The sequence below is a fragment of the Belonocnema kinseyi genome, chromosome 10 (genome assembly GCF_010883055.1).
Source record: "Belonocnema kinseyi isolate 2016_QV_RU_SX_M_011 chromosome 10, B_treatae_v1, whole genome shotgun sequence".
NCBI lineage: Eukaryota > Metazoa > Arthropoda > Insecta > Hymenoptera > Cynipidae > Belonocnema > Belonocnema kinseyi.
The window spans coordinates 31,620,561-31,636,249 of NC_046666.1; the positions used below are offsets into that span (position 1 = coordinate 31,620,561).

A 15,689-nucleotide genomic window follows, 5' to 3' on the forward strand; every position below is an offset into this window, starting at 1 on the left:
GTTTTTTTCCATTTTTCTTAACGAACAATTTTTTTTTCAATTGGTTATAAAAACACGTAAACTCAGAAGATGTGGACTGTGACTGCATCATATATCTAGTCGAGAGTGGTGCTGACTGAAAACAGATGATTTGGAGCGATTCGCACGCCATCTGTTGGTCATTCTAAGGACTTATTGAACTACCCTCGTAATAATTGAACCTAAATAGTAGGCATAAAAATCAAAAGACGTCAATATAATGTTTTAAGAACGATAAATTCCAGACTTTTTGTTTTTTTATAAACGTCAAACGCCCCAAACAGATCAGCAGAAAATTTAAAAGTTTTTATAACATTTCTATGTTTGATATTAGATGGGTTTATAACACTCTAATTAGGTTTTTATATTCCCTGCACCATTGGAATTTTAATATTTTCGATCGGCACATTTAATACCTTGCATTATAGATTTTAATATCTTGGATTATAAATTCTAATATCTTGGATTTTAGGTTTAAATATCTTTAGACTTTAAATTCAAAAGTCTACAGTTTCAATTAATATTCCAAGATTTTATCCGGCAATATCTATTCTTTAATATCCGTATGTTTTATTTCGTATAATCTGGATCGCTATCCCATAGTTAATAGTCCAAAACTATACCTGGTAACATATTTTTAATTACTGGGCATAATCCATTTTTCTCAGTGCTCCTAATGTGATTTTTTGGTAAATGAAATTTTTATCTATTTTCGCAAAAGAACTTCTCATTACTGAACCAGCTTTCGTCGTAGAAGAAATTTGTGTTGATATCAGTTGAATTTTACAGTTGCATACTTCGTCCTTTGAATAATCTTTCGTTTACTGTTTTAAATATGTTATGTAAAATATATGTTATGCAAAATGTTTTGGGAATATCTTTAAAATAAATTAATTACTATTTAATTCTGTGCAGGATACATTTTCCGTAGAAAATATTTTGAGTAGGAAAAATATTGGATACAATTTTGTTTGTGTGTAATATTTAAAAAATATATTTTAGAAACAAAATACAAACTATTTGTTTCTTTATAGAATATATTTTAAGTAGAAAAAAAAGAACAGTATTAAATTTGGTGTCAAAGATATTTTATGAAGGAAAAATACTGTGACGTAGCCAGGGGGTGGATTGGGGCTCAAGCCCCCACCCCCCGCAAAACTAAGTATTTTCATTATTCAATTCCCTTTTCCCCCATTCTTTGCTTATAGAAAAACACGAAGCCCCCTCCGAAAAAAAATCATGGCTACGCCACTGGAAAAATTTGATCAGTATGCGTTATCTACAATATATTCTGTGTTTTCCCTATTGCGAATGTTTAAACTGCGACACGCCACCTAGTGACAAAAATCCAAACTAGAAAAAGGTACGATTTTAAAGATGCATTTTAATTTGTGCATAAAAGTGTTTTAACGATTTTTTTGTTGAGTTTAAAGTATTCATTGGATAATAAAAATAAGTATTTATCGGAAGCAAAGGGTTTTAGATGGAATTTACATATTATATAGAAATATTTACTACTTAAAAATCCGATATAAAAGTTAGGTTAAAATTTGCATTTAAATGCCAGTCGTCTATTGTTCGTATTCTTTGCATCATCTGGATAAAATGTGTAGCTATATGCATTAATTAAAGTTTATTTAAGCTTACAGTGCATTGAAACTTACATGAAATAGTGAAATCATCGTTTTTTTTTTAACCTGTTTGACAAAAATGTGTTTTTTTCACTGTATAAGATTGAAATTCTATCTAAAACTATTTGTTTTTGATGAAGATTTGTTTTTAGCATTTAATTATTGTTTTATACTTCACAAAAGAAACGTAAAAGCACAGTTGTTCAAAAATTAAAATACATCTTTAAAATTGTACCTATTCTTTCTAGTTCCAGTTTTCGGCACCGGGTGCCGAAATGATAGAGCATTTCCAATAGAAAATAGAGTTTTATGCTTCTAGTGTATTTCATTTGCAATATAAACAAATAGACATCAAATAGAAACCATTTTTTAAATTTTAAATTGCGATGAGTAGAATCAATAAAAAAAAGTATTAGTTCCAGACTGAGTCTAAGTCACCTTACCCTCACTCATCATGCGTGGACTAATGAGACAATTATTTAACCCAGACAGGAGGGACGTCTCCCTAGACTCTCCTCTGGTAAAACCATGACGAGTACAAACTAGCCAGAAGCAGGAAGCTCGAGACCCCACAAAAAAGGAAAGAGAAGAAAAGAAAAAAATCAAAAAGGAAATAAAAATAAAAAAGAAAGGTAAAACCGAAACCGTGAAACAGATACTAAAACTAAAAGAATTTAAAAATTAAATCTCGAAAATAGGTGACAGCTGGGAAATAAAGTAGAATGATAAAAAATCATAAAATGAATTGGCACTCATAAGAATGCTACTACCTAACGATTTTGTGTTTACTTTTCGTTCTCTTAATAGATTTTAAATTTCATTGCTGGATAAAAAATCAAAATTTATGAGTCTACTTTAATCTTTAGAAGGAAGGAAATGAAATGTGGAAGGCGAGAACTGAATAGGTATGGGCGCGATATGGACCAAGGTATTTAAATTTAACGATTTCGACAGAGACCAAAATGAACTATAGCGATAAATATTGGCTTTTTTTATTTCATTACTCTTATTTTTCATTTCAGTTTCCATCCGAATTTACCATGTATTTTTTATTAACAACTGACCGGATTTATCTCGTAGAACGATATACAAGCTGGTCAAAACAGTTAATTTTTAAAATTTCCTAACTTTGTCCTGATTTGTCCCTTACTATTTTTTCATATTCCCTGGCCATTAATATTCCAAGACCAGCATTTTAATCTTGTAACATTTTTAGGACAGAATTTTTTATAAACGGAATAAAACAATGAAATTTTAGATTAAAATTAAAAGTTTATTTATTTCAACAACAAAAAGACGATTTTTCTACTTTAAAACCAGAATTTTCAACCCAAAAAGACGAATTTTCTATCCAAATAGACCAATGTTCAACAAAACAGCTAGATATTTGACCAAAAAAATGACTTTTTACTAAAAAAAACGAAATTTTTAACCAAGCAAATAGTCGAATTTTCAAAAATATAGTGGAATTTTTAAGCCATAGACATCGATTTTTTAGAAAACAATAGGATTTTCAACCCGAAAAGTTAAAAGAAAAAAAAAGATAAATTTACAGCAAAAAAAATAATACTTGACATTTGAACAAAAAATAAACAACAATTTTTCAAAAAATAATTAAATTATCTATACCAAAGAGTTTATATTTCGAAATAATAATTAATTTTGAAGAAATTAGTTGAATTTTCCGCCTAGAAAAGATGAGTTTTTAACCAAGAAGTTAATTTTCTATAAAAAAGGACAAATTTTCTATAAGATAGATGAATTGTCAATTCTAAAATGTGAATTTTCACACAACAAGATCATGTTTCATTCCAAAAGTACGAATTTCCAAACAAAAAAAGATTTAAAAAAACCAAAACAATTGCATTTTTAACCAAATAATCGAGTTTTTTAAAGAAGAAAGTTGCATTTATAATACAAAATGATAGCCTTTCAATCCAAAAGGTCGAATTTTCTGCCCAAATAGATCAATGCCTAATAAAATACTTAAATTTTTAACACGAACTAAATTTGTAACTAAAGAAATAGACCAATTTTTAAACAATAAAAATTTAATTTCAACCAAAAACATTTGTATTTGCAAACAAACTGTAGTTAAATTTCCAAGCCAAAAAGAATAATATTTTAATAAAATGATTATTTTTTAAACCAAACAAATAAATTTTTAGCAAACAAAAAAGTCGAATTTGTAAGCAAAAAACATTAAACTTAAACCGAAAACATTAATATTTTTAAACTCATATTTAGTTGTCTGAAGTTCTGAACGTTCAAATTAACAAATTTTGTATTGATGGCTTTGTGAAGAAGACATAGCACTAAAATATTGATTCAATTTATATTGTAAAACACAGATAAGAAAACAAACTTCGAATGCATTATTTTAATTTTAGTAGAAACAATATTTTTTGATAAAATGAAAATAGTAAAACACGTTTCTTCATTTGAACGTTTTGAACTTCAGGTAAATCTCATATTTGGATTTTCAAGCTACAAAAACCAATTTTTTCAGGAGACAGTTGAATTTTCAACAAAAAGATGAATTTTCAACAAAAGAGTCAAATTCTCAACCAAATGAATTTTTAATTCAAATGATACATTCTTATACCAAGGAGATCAATTTTTACCCAAGTGGTTGAACCTTGAAACAAGTAATTCAATTTTTAATAAAAAATCATCCATTACGCTCAGCGAATAATATAATATAAGAAGCATATATTTAAATGAAAAAATATTTTAATTGTAAATACAAAAGTTGGATTTTACCATAAAAGACAAATATGCAAACAAAATAGATGAATCCTCATAAAAAAAATTAATTTTCAACCAAACAGGTGCATTTTTATAAAAAAAAAACAAAGATTAAACACGTAAGTGAAGTTTGCAACGTTTACAAACGAAAATAAATTTTTGTTTTTTATTTTCTATATAATTTTCAAAGTCCCTAGGTGTGTAAAACTTAGTCAGATATTAAGAACTGTTGGGATCAAACTAATTTTTTTTTTACTGTCACCAGGTCCAAATAATCACTAACAGAAATTCCGGAAATTTTATAATTTCGTTTTATAAACGTTGGATTTTCAACCACGGAAGATTTCAGTTGAATTTTTAAAAGCAAAATATCAGTTTTCAACTAAAAGTGAATTTTCTCCCAGAATACTTAAGTTTTCTACAAAAAGGATGATTTTTGAAGCAAAGTTGCTGAATTTTCAAAGAAATAATAAAATTTTCAAAACTTCCTCATTTTTCCCTAATCTTTACTTCCGGACAGTTATTTAAAAAGCTTCTTGCAGAAAGCACCTGACTATTCCAATTTTTTTTCAAAACCTCTGTCTATCTTGGACGAAGAAAATCCCTTGACTTTTCCCTGACTTCCAGGCTTTTCCTGACCCACGTCCACCCTGCCGATATTAAAATTAAATTTTCAGGGGTATGCAAAATAAAGTTACAGATCTAAAAATATTCTAGCCATAAATGGTTTTGTCCGAGAATATGCTACATTATGCCAAGTCCTCAAAGTCTACGATCCTACAGTATTCTTGCAGTTGCCAAGTTGTTTTGATTTTTAGTATGTACTGAGTAATGGCCCTGTCTCTGCGAGAAATGGAATAATCGTATTCTTTACTACCGCCTTTGTGTCCTATAAGACGTGTATTGCGAAACTGCGTCTTTTTATTAAGAGCGATGTCCGAGTTATGGTAGCAGAATTCACAGACTAAAATGCTCTCAAAACCCGGTGATTTTTCATCAAAAGAAAGTAATAATAGGGGAATAAATTCTTTTAAATAGCGCTAGTGTATAGCCACTATCTTCCTAAGATTCCAAGTCGAAATAAATGAATTTTCAACTAAAAGATATCAATTTTCAAACACAAAACGAAAAGTTCAATTTTCACTGAAAACAATTGAGTTGAAATTAAAAGAAAATAACAAAATAGTTAAATTTTGAAGCAGAGATGACTTTCCAGACAAGAGAATTAATTTTTAAAGAAATAGTGCAAGTTTCAAAGTACCTGAAGTTCCGAAAGTTCAAATGAACGAAATATTTTTCCCCATTTCTTTTTCGCCAATATTTCCACCTAAAAATATTTTAATTAACAAAAATAGTTGAATTCGGCCAAAAAGATTCAACCAAGAATCATTTTTATGTAAACAAAGCTTTCAAACTGATCATTGAATTTTCAAGACCAAAACACGAATTTTTAACAAAACAATGGAATTTTTATCCCGAAAACATGATTTTTCGACCAATAAAGTTCATCTTTAATTAAATGTCGGAACTTTTAATAAAAGAGTTGAATTCTCAGCCAATACAGATTAATTTGCAACCAAAAAATTGCATTTTTAACCTAGAAAGATAATATTTTAACCAGAAGAAATTTATTTTGAAACCAAAAAGGAAAATACCCAACAAGAGTTGCATTCTCAACCAAGAAAGATTTTTTAGTGAAAAAAAAAATTCAACTCAAGTTGAATTTTGTGCCAAAATAATTTAATTTTCTACGAAAAAATCGAAATTTCAATAAAATAGTTTCAGTTTCAACCAAGAAGATGTATTTTCTAAAAAACAGTTGAATTTGCAACCCGCATATGTGAATATTTAACAAAAAGAATATTCTTAACGGAATAGTTGAATTTAAAACAAGAGTTTAATTCTAAACCAAGAAAGATTTTTCAGATCAGAAAGAAAAACTTTCAACCAAAATGTTCGTTTTCAATTAAAAACGATGAGTTACAAAAAAGATAACATTTCTACCAAAAGAGATAAATCTTCAAATAGAATGAGAAATTTTCAACAAAAGTTCAATTCTCTACCAAGAAATATTTTTAAGTTTGAACAAATTTTAACCTAATTCTGGAATTTTTAAGCCAAACGACAAATTTTTTACAAAACAGTCCAATTTTCTACCAAAAAGACGAATCGTCAACCAAAAAAAACGAATATTCTTAAAAAAAAACATTGTAATTTGCAACCCTAATATATAAACATGTAACCACAAATTTCATTTCAAACCAAATAGTTAACGTTTTAATCAATTTTCAAACTTTAATCAAGAAAGACTTTTCAGTCAAAAAAGAAAAAAAATGTCAACTAAATTGTTGAATTTTTAAGCCAAAAAGACGGACTTTTCACACAAAATTTGAATCCTAAAGAAATACATTAATTTTCAACCAAAACTGTTCTATTTTTTATGCATTTTCAAAAAAAAACGATGAACTTTCAACAAGTCTCGAATTTTCTGTCAATAAATATTTTTCATTTGAAAAAAAATTTAACATAATTGTTAAATTTTCAATCGAAAAAGACTCCAAAATGACGAATTTTCTACAAAACAGTTTATTTTCAAACCGTCAAATATGAAATTTCCAACAAGTGTTGAAGTTTCCACCAAAAAAAAAAAAAAAAAAGCATATATATGTAGTTTCTTTTATTATATTTTCTGCACAAAAAATTAATCTTACTGTGATATTGCCATCTTCAATTCTTTTTATTTTCTCGAAACACAATAATTTTTTTTTTTTAGAAACAGATTAATTTTTTAAAACATTTTTTATTCTCATTCAGGAAATCCATGTAATTTTAATCTCTAAATTCTCGGTAAATTTTTTGCGAAACACAGGCAGTGACACACAGTGACACATTTGATGACACAGTGACACACATACTATTATCTAGAATGAAAATGACGCGAAGTTAATTTCAAGTTAATAGTGGAAAAATGGTGCACATTGAGAAAATATCCAGATGTGAGGTAGAAAAAATTTCCCATGTTTAAAGGTAGAGGATTGAATTTAGTTAATTAGGTTATTAAATATGCAAGATCCAAGAACAAGATTTCTACCTAACCAAATTCGTAACCGTTCTACACCTAAAGTGGTTCATGTCCGTGCTAAGTTTCTAGAAAATTCCCGATGACGTCATAAAATTATGATAAGCAAATATAAGAAACAAATTTCACGTGAAAAATTTCAAGACTATGTATAATTTTAATGAAGTATTTTTGGTTAAAATTTCCCAGGTTATATTTTCATTTCAGAGTCCAATAGACTCGAAGTTGATAAGGGGCCGTACTTAAATTACGTAACGGATTATAGGCCCTTTTTAAGACCCTCCCCTCCCATATAACAAAACGTAAAATAATATTTCTACCACCTTTTTGCTTTACGTGATTTTTAGTTTCCAGAAATGCTTGCTAGCCCTCCGTTTACAGCCTTCTTCTTCCCAACTTCCGTTTACAAACAAGGTCTTTGATGCAAAATCCTGTTAAATAAAACAAGAATCCAACGACCAAATTTGGACCACTGAGAATAAACAAAAACCAAAAATCCTATTGTAATCTGAAAAAAAAAACAAAACACAAATAAAATTTTCGGACAAAAATAAAAAAGAGGAAAGAAAAAGGAGAAGGCAGCCAATCACATCCCCTTCCTTCTCTTTTAATTTCTTTCGTCTTTTTTGTTTCTATTGTTTTGTGGTCGAGGCAAAACATGCAGAAAAAAATTAAAAACGTAATTATGAAATTGTTCTGTGATAATAGTTCAGTCAAAACACGCACCTTTCAGTAACTTGAAGCAATATTTATTTCTAAACAGAAAAATTGGGAACAAGAATAAGAATTATCACTCTTAATGCAGACAAGAGTAGATAGGACTTGTTATTTACACCCGAAAAATTTCATCTGTACACGGCGGAATCAAAATGTATCTTACGGAAGTTGAATTGTATCTGCTTGCAATTTTACAGAGTGAGCTAGTCGAAGTACAATTTTTGAAGAAGGGATGGTACGTCAGTGGGGGTGCTTATGGTCTATTGGCTGAAGAAATTAGAGGTAGAAGACTTGGACACACCCAATTTGTGACGTAGAAATTTGGAAAGTTACAACATCTGCAAGCCAAATTTGGAAAATATTGTAAAGGCGATGCGGCGGTACAGTTTACGGTAGGGTCGGCAATTAGACAATTTAGGCGGCTCGGTAAACAGGCTTAAGTTATAAATGCAATCTGGCAAAAATATAAATGTAACAAAGAGTAAAGAGAGAGAAATTTTAGAATTTACCTCCTTATATTGCTGAACGTGCGATGGACAAAGAATCAGCTTCAAAAAGAATATAAGTTCTCGAGAGTTCAGAAATTCTCTATCTTAGAAATCGGCAGACAAAGAACAAGAAAAATAATTTTCGAAAGTTACGACGTAACATCTATAATCATCAGATTACAATACAGGTGCTCTCTCTTTGATACCTGAGAATCGAATGAGGGTCAATAGGCCAATCTGTTGTAAACACAATACAAATATATGTCACAATTACATCAGAAATAGAGAAAGTAAAAGAAAAACAGAATTCTTGAAACAGCACTTTTGTGCTTCTCTATCCTAGTATTAAGAAGTCTGCCAGTCTGTCCCACGTAATTCATCTTACAGATCCTGCAAGTCATCTTATAGACAACACCACCCTTTTCAAAATTATCTAAAGGACCTTTGAAAAAATTTATCACCGAATCCATTTTAAATGGAATTTTAACATAAGTTCAATACTTTTAGAAATTTGACCAAAAAATGGAAGAACAAAAGTATTAAACGAACTATATTCCTTTAACTCTTTCTGATTATCTACAAGCAAATTATTAACCTCTTTGTTTTTGATTTGTTGAACTCTAATTGCAATATGTTTCTGAATTAACTTTTTTGGATAATGATTCAGAAAAAGGATATTCCTAACAATATTCAAATTTGTTGTGTGAAATGAATAATGGGACAAACCTAGAGCCCTGTCAACTAAGTTTTTAATTACTGCAATTTTGTTTTGAAAGAGATGAGCAGAAAGAAAATTTAAAATTCTACCTGAATATGTAATTTTTCTGTACCAATTGGTAATAATATTATCATCCCAAACCTTAATTACTTCTATGTCCAAATAACTGATTTTATAATCTTGTTCTATTTCATGAGCAAATTGAAATTTTGGATGAAAACTGTAAAAAAAACTGTAAAAAACTGTAAAACTGTAAAACTGCGATCTGTAACTTTTCTAGAGGAACACATAATAAGGTATCGTCGACAAACCGAAAATAAAAAGGCAAAACAAAATCTAATTTCCCAAAAACAAAAACCTCCAAATCTTTCATCACTGGTTCTGCCAAGATCGGAGAAATGACTGAACCTATGGGAGTACCAGACTTCTGTCTATAGAAAGATCCATTAAATTTAAAATAAGTTGATAGAGTTGTGATAGAGTCCTTGAGAATCAAATTAAAATTTTGTTCAATAAATTTGGTTTGAGTATAAATAGTTGAAATAACTATTCTGAAGGGGTAGCCATCTTTGTGAATCTTTCTCAAACCATAACATCTTGCAAAACTGTGTCTTCAGTGTTAATATCAGTTCATCTTATATCCTTTCCCAGAAGTCCTTTCTTTCACCAATTGTCAAGCATCTTAAAAGTGTCTCTTTTTAATTTTTTTAGCGGATTTTCATGTAATAATTCAAAAATATCATTAGCAGAAAGAAAATTCTCCAATAACCCTGATATAATTCGATTTTTTCATGCAAACAGTAATACTGCCTTTATCAACATTCATGCAAACCATATCAGGGTTGTTTCTAAGAAATTCTTTCATCATCATGAAACCTTTAAAAATTCTACAATGAATATAACAAGGTTTTACACTTGTCAAAGAGCTTTGTTGAGAAAAATAGTTTGCATATCAGTTATATGGATCGTAGAATTTCTAAAGGTTTCATGATGACGAAAGAGTTTTTCAGAAATAACCCTGATATAGTTTGCATGAATGCTGATAAAAACAGTATTACTATTTGCATTAAAAAATCGAATTATATCAGGGATATGGAGAATTTGCTTTCTGATAGTAATAATTTTGAATTATTAGATAAAAATCGGCTAAAAAATTAAAAAGAGGCACTTTTAAGATGCTTGACAATTGGAGAAAGAAAGGACTTTTGGGAAAGGATATAAGATGGACTGATATTAACACTGAAGACACAGTTCTTGCAAGATTGTATGGTTTGAGAAAGATTCACAAAGAATAGTTATTTCAACTATTAATACTACCACCAAATTTTTAGAACAAAATTTTAATTTGATTCTCAAGGACTCTATCACAACTTCTAGATATAATGTCAAAAATAGCTCGGAATTTCAAAAAAAGTATCATTCAAATAAAGGTTCCGGATGACCATGTAATGATTTCTTTGGATGTTATTGCAATGTTTCCGAGTATACCCCTTGAATTAGTTAAAAAGGCAATTTTAAATAGATGGGCTAATATACAAACCCGTACTCGATTATGTCAAAAAGATTTTATTGAAGGGATAGTTTTTATTATGGATTAGATTTTGTTTTGCCTTTTTATTTTCGGTTTTCGAAGATACCTTATTATGTGTTCCTCTAGAAAAGTTACAGATCGTCATTGATACTTTTAACAGTTTTCATCCAAAACTTCAATTTACCCATGGAATAGAACAGGATTATAAAGTCAGTTTTTTGGACACAGAAGTAATTGATGGCTAGGATGGTAATATTATTACCAATTGGTACAGAAAAAGTACATATTCAGGTAGAATTTTAAATTTCCTTTCTGCTCATCCCTTTCAAAACAAAATTGCAGGAATTAAAAACTTAGTTGACAGAGCTCTAGGTTTGTCCCATTATTTATTTCACATAACAAATTTGAATATTGTTAGGAATGTCCTTTTTCTAAATCATTATCCAAAAAAGTTAATTGAGAAATATATTGCAATTAGAGTTCAACAAATCAAAAACAAAGAGATTAATAATTTGCTTGCAAATAATCAGAAAGAGTTAAAGGAATATAGTTCGTTTAATACTTTTGTTCTTCCATTTTTTGGTCAAATTTATAAAACTATTGAACTTATGTTAAAAAAATTTTTAATTCATACTATTTTCCGCATTCCATTTAAAATGGATCCGGTGATCATTTTTGCAAAAATCCTTTAGGTAATTTTGAAAAGGGTGGTGTTGTCTATAAGATCACTTGCAGGATCTGTAAGATGAATTACGTGGAACAGACTGGCAGACTTCTCAATACTAGGATAGAGGAGCACAAAAGTGATGTTCGTTTGGAAGCTGTTATAAGAGTGTTATTGCCAGACATGCAAAGGAGTTTGTTGATGTTGACCATGAGTTTGACTGGGATAATGTTCAAATTTCCCATAGTGAAAGTAATGAGAGAAAGAGAGAATTCATGGAAATGCTTTATATTAAAAAACAAAAAAGTTATCTATTAATTTAAAAACCGATTTGGATGGGCTGAACAAAAGTTATGCTAATATGATTAATTACATTTAACGTGGCTGTATAATGAATTCTCTTTTTCTTTTACTTTCTCTGTTTCTGATGTAATTGTGACAGATATTTATATTGTGTTTACAACAGATTGACCTGCTGCCCCTTATTCGATTCTCAGGTATCAAAGAGAGAGCACATGTTCGTGGGTGCTGTCAATTTCTGCCAAAACGTTGGTAATGCAAATTTATTTATTTATGTTTTTTATTTTTATTTTATTGTAATTTGATGATAATAAAAATGAAAAAGACGAAAGAAATAATAAGAGAAGGAAGGGGATGTGGTTGACTGCCTTCTCATTTTTCATTCCTCTTTTTTATGTTTGTCCGAAAATTTTATTTGTTTTTTGTTTTTCTCAGATTATAATAGGATTTTTGGTTTTTGTTTGTTCGTTGTGGTCCAAATTTGTTCGTTAGATTGTTGTTTTATTTAACAGGATTTTGCATCAATTTGATTATTGGACGTTAAATGGGATTTTTAATTTGGATTTTGGTCTAATTTAAATTTCTTAAATTTTGACAAGGTCTTTGAAGTCCTATTCAGTTTTCGATCTGTTTTTGGGTATAAAATAATTTAGTAAAATGCAGGGTAATTTTTTAAAATGTCTAGTACATTCTCCAATTGTTTTTGGTAACAAACGTTAAAAACTTTTTAAAATAAAAATTTCAGTTTGGAGAAAAAATCGAAAAAAATCGATGCTTATTAAAAAATTCATAATTGTGCAGGCAATTCCACAGGAAAAGGCGAGACATTCCAGTTTGAAAAATCGTTTGTACCTTGAAATCCCCTGTCCTTAAACGGAGGGCTAGTTATTGCTAGTAGAATTGGGTAGGGTGTCCGAGGACTTCATTTTCAAAATTCCTTGATATTTCCTTGACTAATTTTTCACTTTCCTTAATCATAATATTCAAATACGAGAATTTTATTCTTATAATACTTTTAATATACAATATTTTATAAACGGAATAAAACAGTATTTCACATACACTTTTTAAACTTTAAAATTTATTAATTTATTTTAAACAAAAAAATACTTGTTCGACTATAAAAGATGGTTTTTTAACAAAATACTTGCATTCTCAACAACAACATAATTAATTTTATTACATAATAGTTGAATTTTCGACATGAAAAAATAAATTCCCAACAAAAAAGCTCCATAGTTTATACTTTAATAATAAACATTTGACATCAAAAAGACAAATTTTTAACAAATAAACATTTTTCAATCGAGAAAGGAATAAAAGTTTATCTAAATTATTGAACAATCAAGCCAAAGGAAGAATTTCCTGTACAAAAATGGGATTGTCAAAACAAAAAATATGAGTTTTCAGCAAAAAATGAATTTTTTAAGTAACTGACGCATTTTCTGCATTTTTACCCAGAAAAGTTGAAATTTTTACTTAAACAGATAAATTTTTAATAAATAAGACAATTTTTTTAAGTTGAACTTTCGTCCAGAAAAGAATTCAGTTCATCTTTCAACGCCAAAATATAAATTTTAAACAAAAAGTAAATTTCCTACGAAATAGTTAAATTCTTAACAAAACAGTAGAATTTTATCCAAAAAGATTGACATTTAAAAAAAAACAGTTTAATTTTCAACCATCAGTTGCATTTTTATACAAGAAAGATGGAATTTCTGTTCAGTCAGATGTGCTTGAAGTTCTGAAGGTTCAACTGAACGAAATTCTTTACTGATGACTGTAAACAAAAAAATTGCAAAAATGTTTGTTTATTTATATTGGAAATAATTTATTATTGGAACAGAATTATAATGTATAAATTTTAAATTAAAGTTGAAACAATATTTATGGGCAAAATGGAAATGGGGAAAAATATTTCGTTCATTTGAACGTAAATCGAATAAATATTTTAGCGCTATTTCTAGTTTACAAAGCCATTAATAAAAAATTCGTTCATTTGATCGTTCAGAACATCAGGTACTTAAAAAAAACAAAAAATTTTCAACGAAATAGTTGAATTTTGACCCAGAAAAGATTTAAGTTCTCGCTTTAGCACCAAAATATTAAATTCAAACAAAAAATAAATTTCCCAATAATTAGTGAATTTTAGTATCAAAAAGATAAATTAAAAAAAGTTGGATTTTACAGCGAACATTTTCAAGCATCAAAATTATTTTCATTCAAGATAAAATTTCTTCTGAAACAGATGAAATTCAAAAAACTTTTCAAAAATACTTAAATTTTCATTCAAAGAAGATTCCAGATACTAAAACATGAATTTGCATCCTAAAAGATTTCAAATGACTTTTCAACACAAAAGTATAAATGTTAAACAAAAAGTAAAGTTTCTAGAAAACACTTGAATTTTAAACAAAAAAGTTGCATTTTTATCCAATAGAGATGCAAGCTTTCCACTAAAAAAGATGAACTTTAAAATCAAAAAGACAAATTTTCAGAAAAAATATTTTAGTTGAGTTACCAGAAACAAAAAACTAATTTTAAACAAAAGATTAACGTTCTACGAAAATTTTTGAATTTTTAACCAAAAAATAAGAATTGATAACAAAGTACTTGAATTTACAACCAAAAAGGGTGTCTTTTTGAAAAAAATTAGTAAATGTTTAACCAAATAATAAAATTCATAACTAAAAAGATAACACAGACTGAAAATATTTTGACCTAGAAACCAGAATATACATTTTCGAAAGTTTTTTGTATGCTGAATTCAAAGCTGAGGTCCACATTTCTCAATTGGCTCTGTTTTCCAAAATATCCTAACTTAAAAGCGCAAAAACAGCCATGTGTGCCTATATTTGGGGTAATGTAGCATAGAATTTTTGCATTGACTCAAAAACTTATAAACGCCCTTTTAAAGTATAAGTTTCGCCCTTTCGAATTCCGTTGAGTTTGCTAAAATATCTTCTGTTTTTGCTGAGATATCACATTATACAATTTTTATGTTTGCGAGTTTACCTCTGTTTAGAGCAAAAATCGCTGTTTTTGCACTTTTAGGTTAGAATATCTTGAAAACCAGAGCCAATTGAGAAATTTTAACATGAGATACGAATTCATGATACCAGAAACCTTCGGAAAAGTATATTCTGCTTTCTGGGTCAAAATCTTGTCAGTCTGTGTTATTTGCAATAATGTACGGATTATAATCTTCCCTAAATAGAGGTAAACTCACAAACATTAATAATTTCAAAATGTGATATCTCAGCAAAAACAATAGATATTTTAGCAAACTCAACGTCATTCGAAAGGGTGAGACTTATACTTAAAAATGGCATGTATGGTTTTTTGAGTGAATGAAAAAATTCGATGCTACATAACCTCAAATATAGGCAAATATGCCAAAAACCTTCTGGAAAGTATATTCTGGTTTCTGGGTCAGAGGGTCGACTTGATTTTGCCGGCCTGTGTAATCTTCAGGAGAAAGTTTTAGCGAATTTGCAAAAATTACGTACATAAGTTAAGGGCAACCTTCCCCCTACCGTGACAAATCATAAAAAAATGTCTTGACCCCTTTCCTGGAGCTGTCACGTCATTTAATTACGTTGCCTAAGGTAAAATCTTCACCCAGAAACGCCGTTACCTACGATCTTAGGTAATAGAAGAAAAACATAACCCGAAAAGGAACAAATATTGATAGTGAGGGATGAGTAGAATGAAATAGGGAAGAAGAGATTTAGGAAAAGGTAAAGGAGAGGGGGAAATGGTGAGGCAGAGGCAAAGGGCGAGGCAGCGTGAGAA

At 29.0% G+C, this 15,689-nt stretch overlaps 1 protein-coding gene across 4 annotated transcripts in view; it reads right to left on the reverse strand.

Annotated features, from left to right (window-relative positions):
* LOC117182287 (disks large 1 tumor suppressor protein-like) overlaps window positions 1–15,689 on the reverse strand; it is a 398,897-nt gene that overhangs the window by 267,542 nt on the left and 115,666 nt on the right. The gene's annotated exons all lie outside the window — the stretch shown is intronic.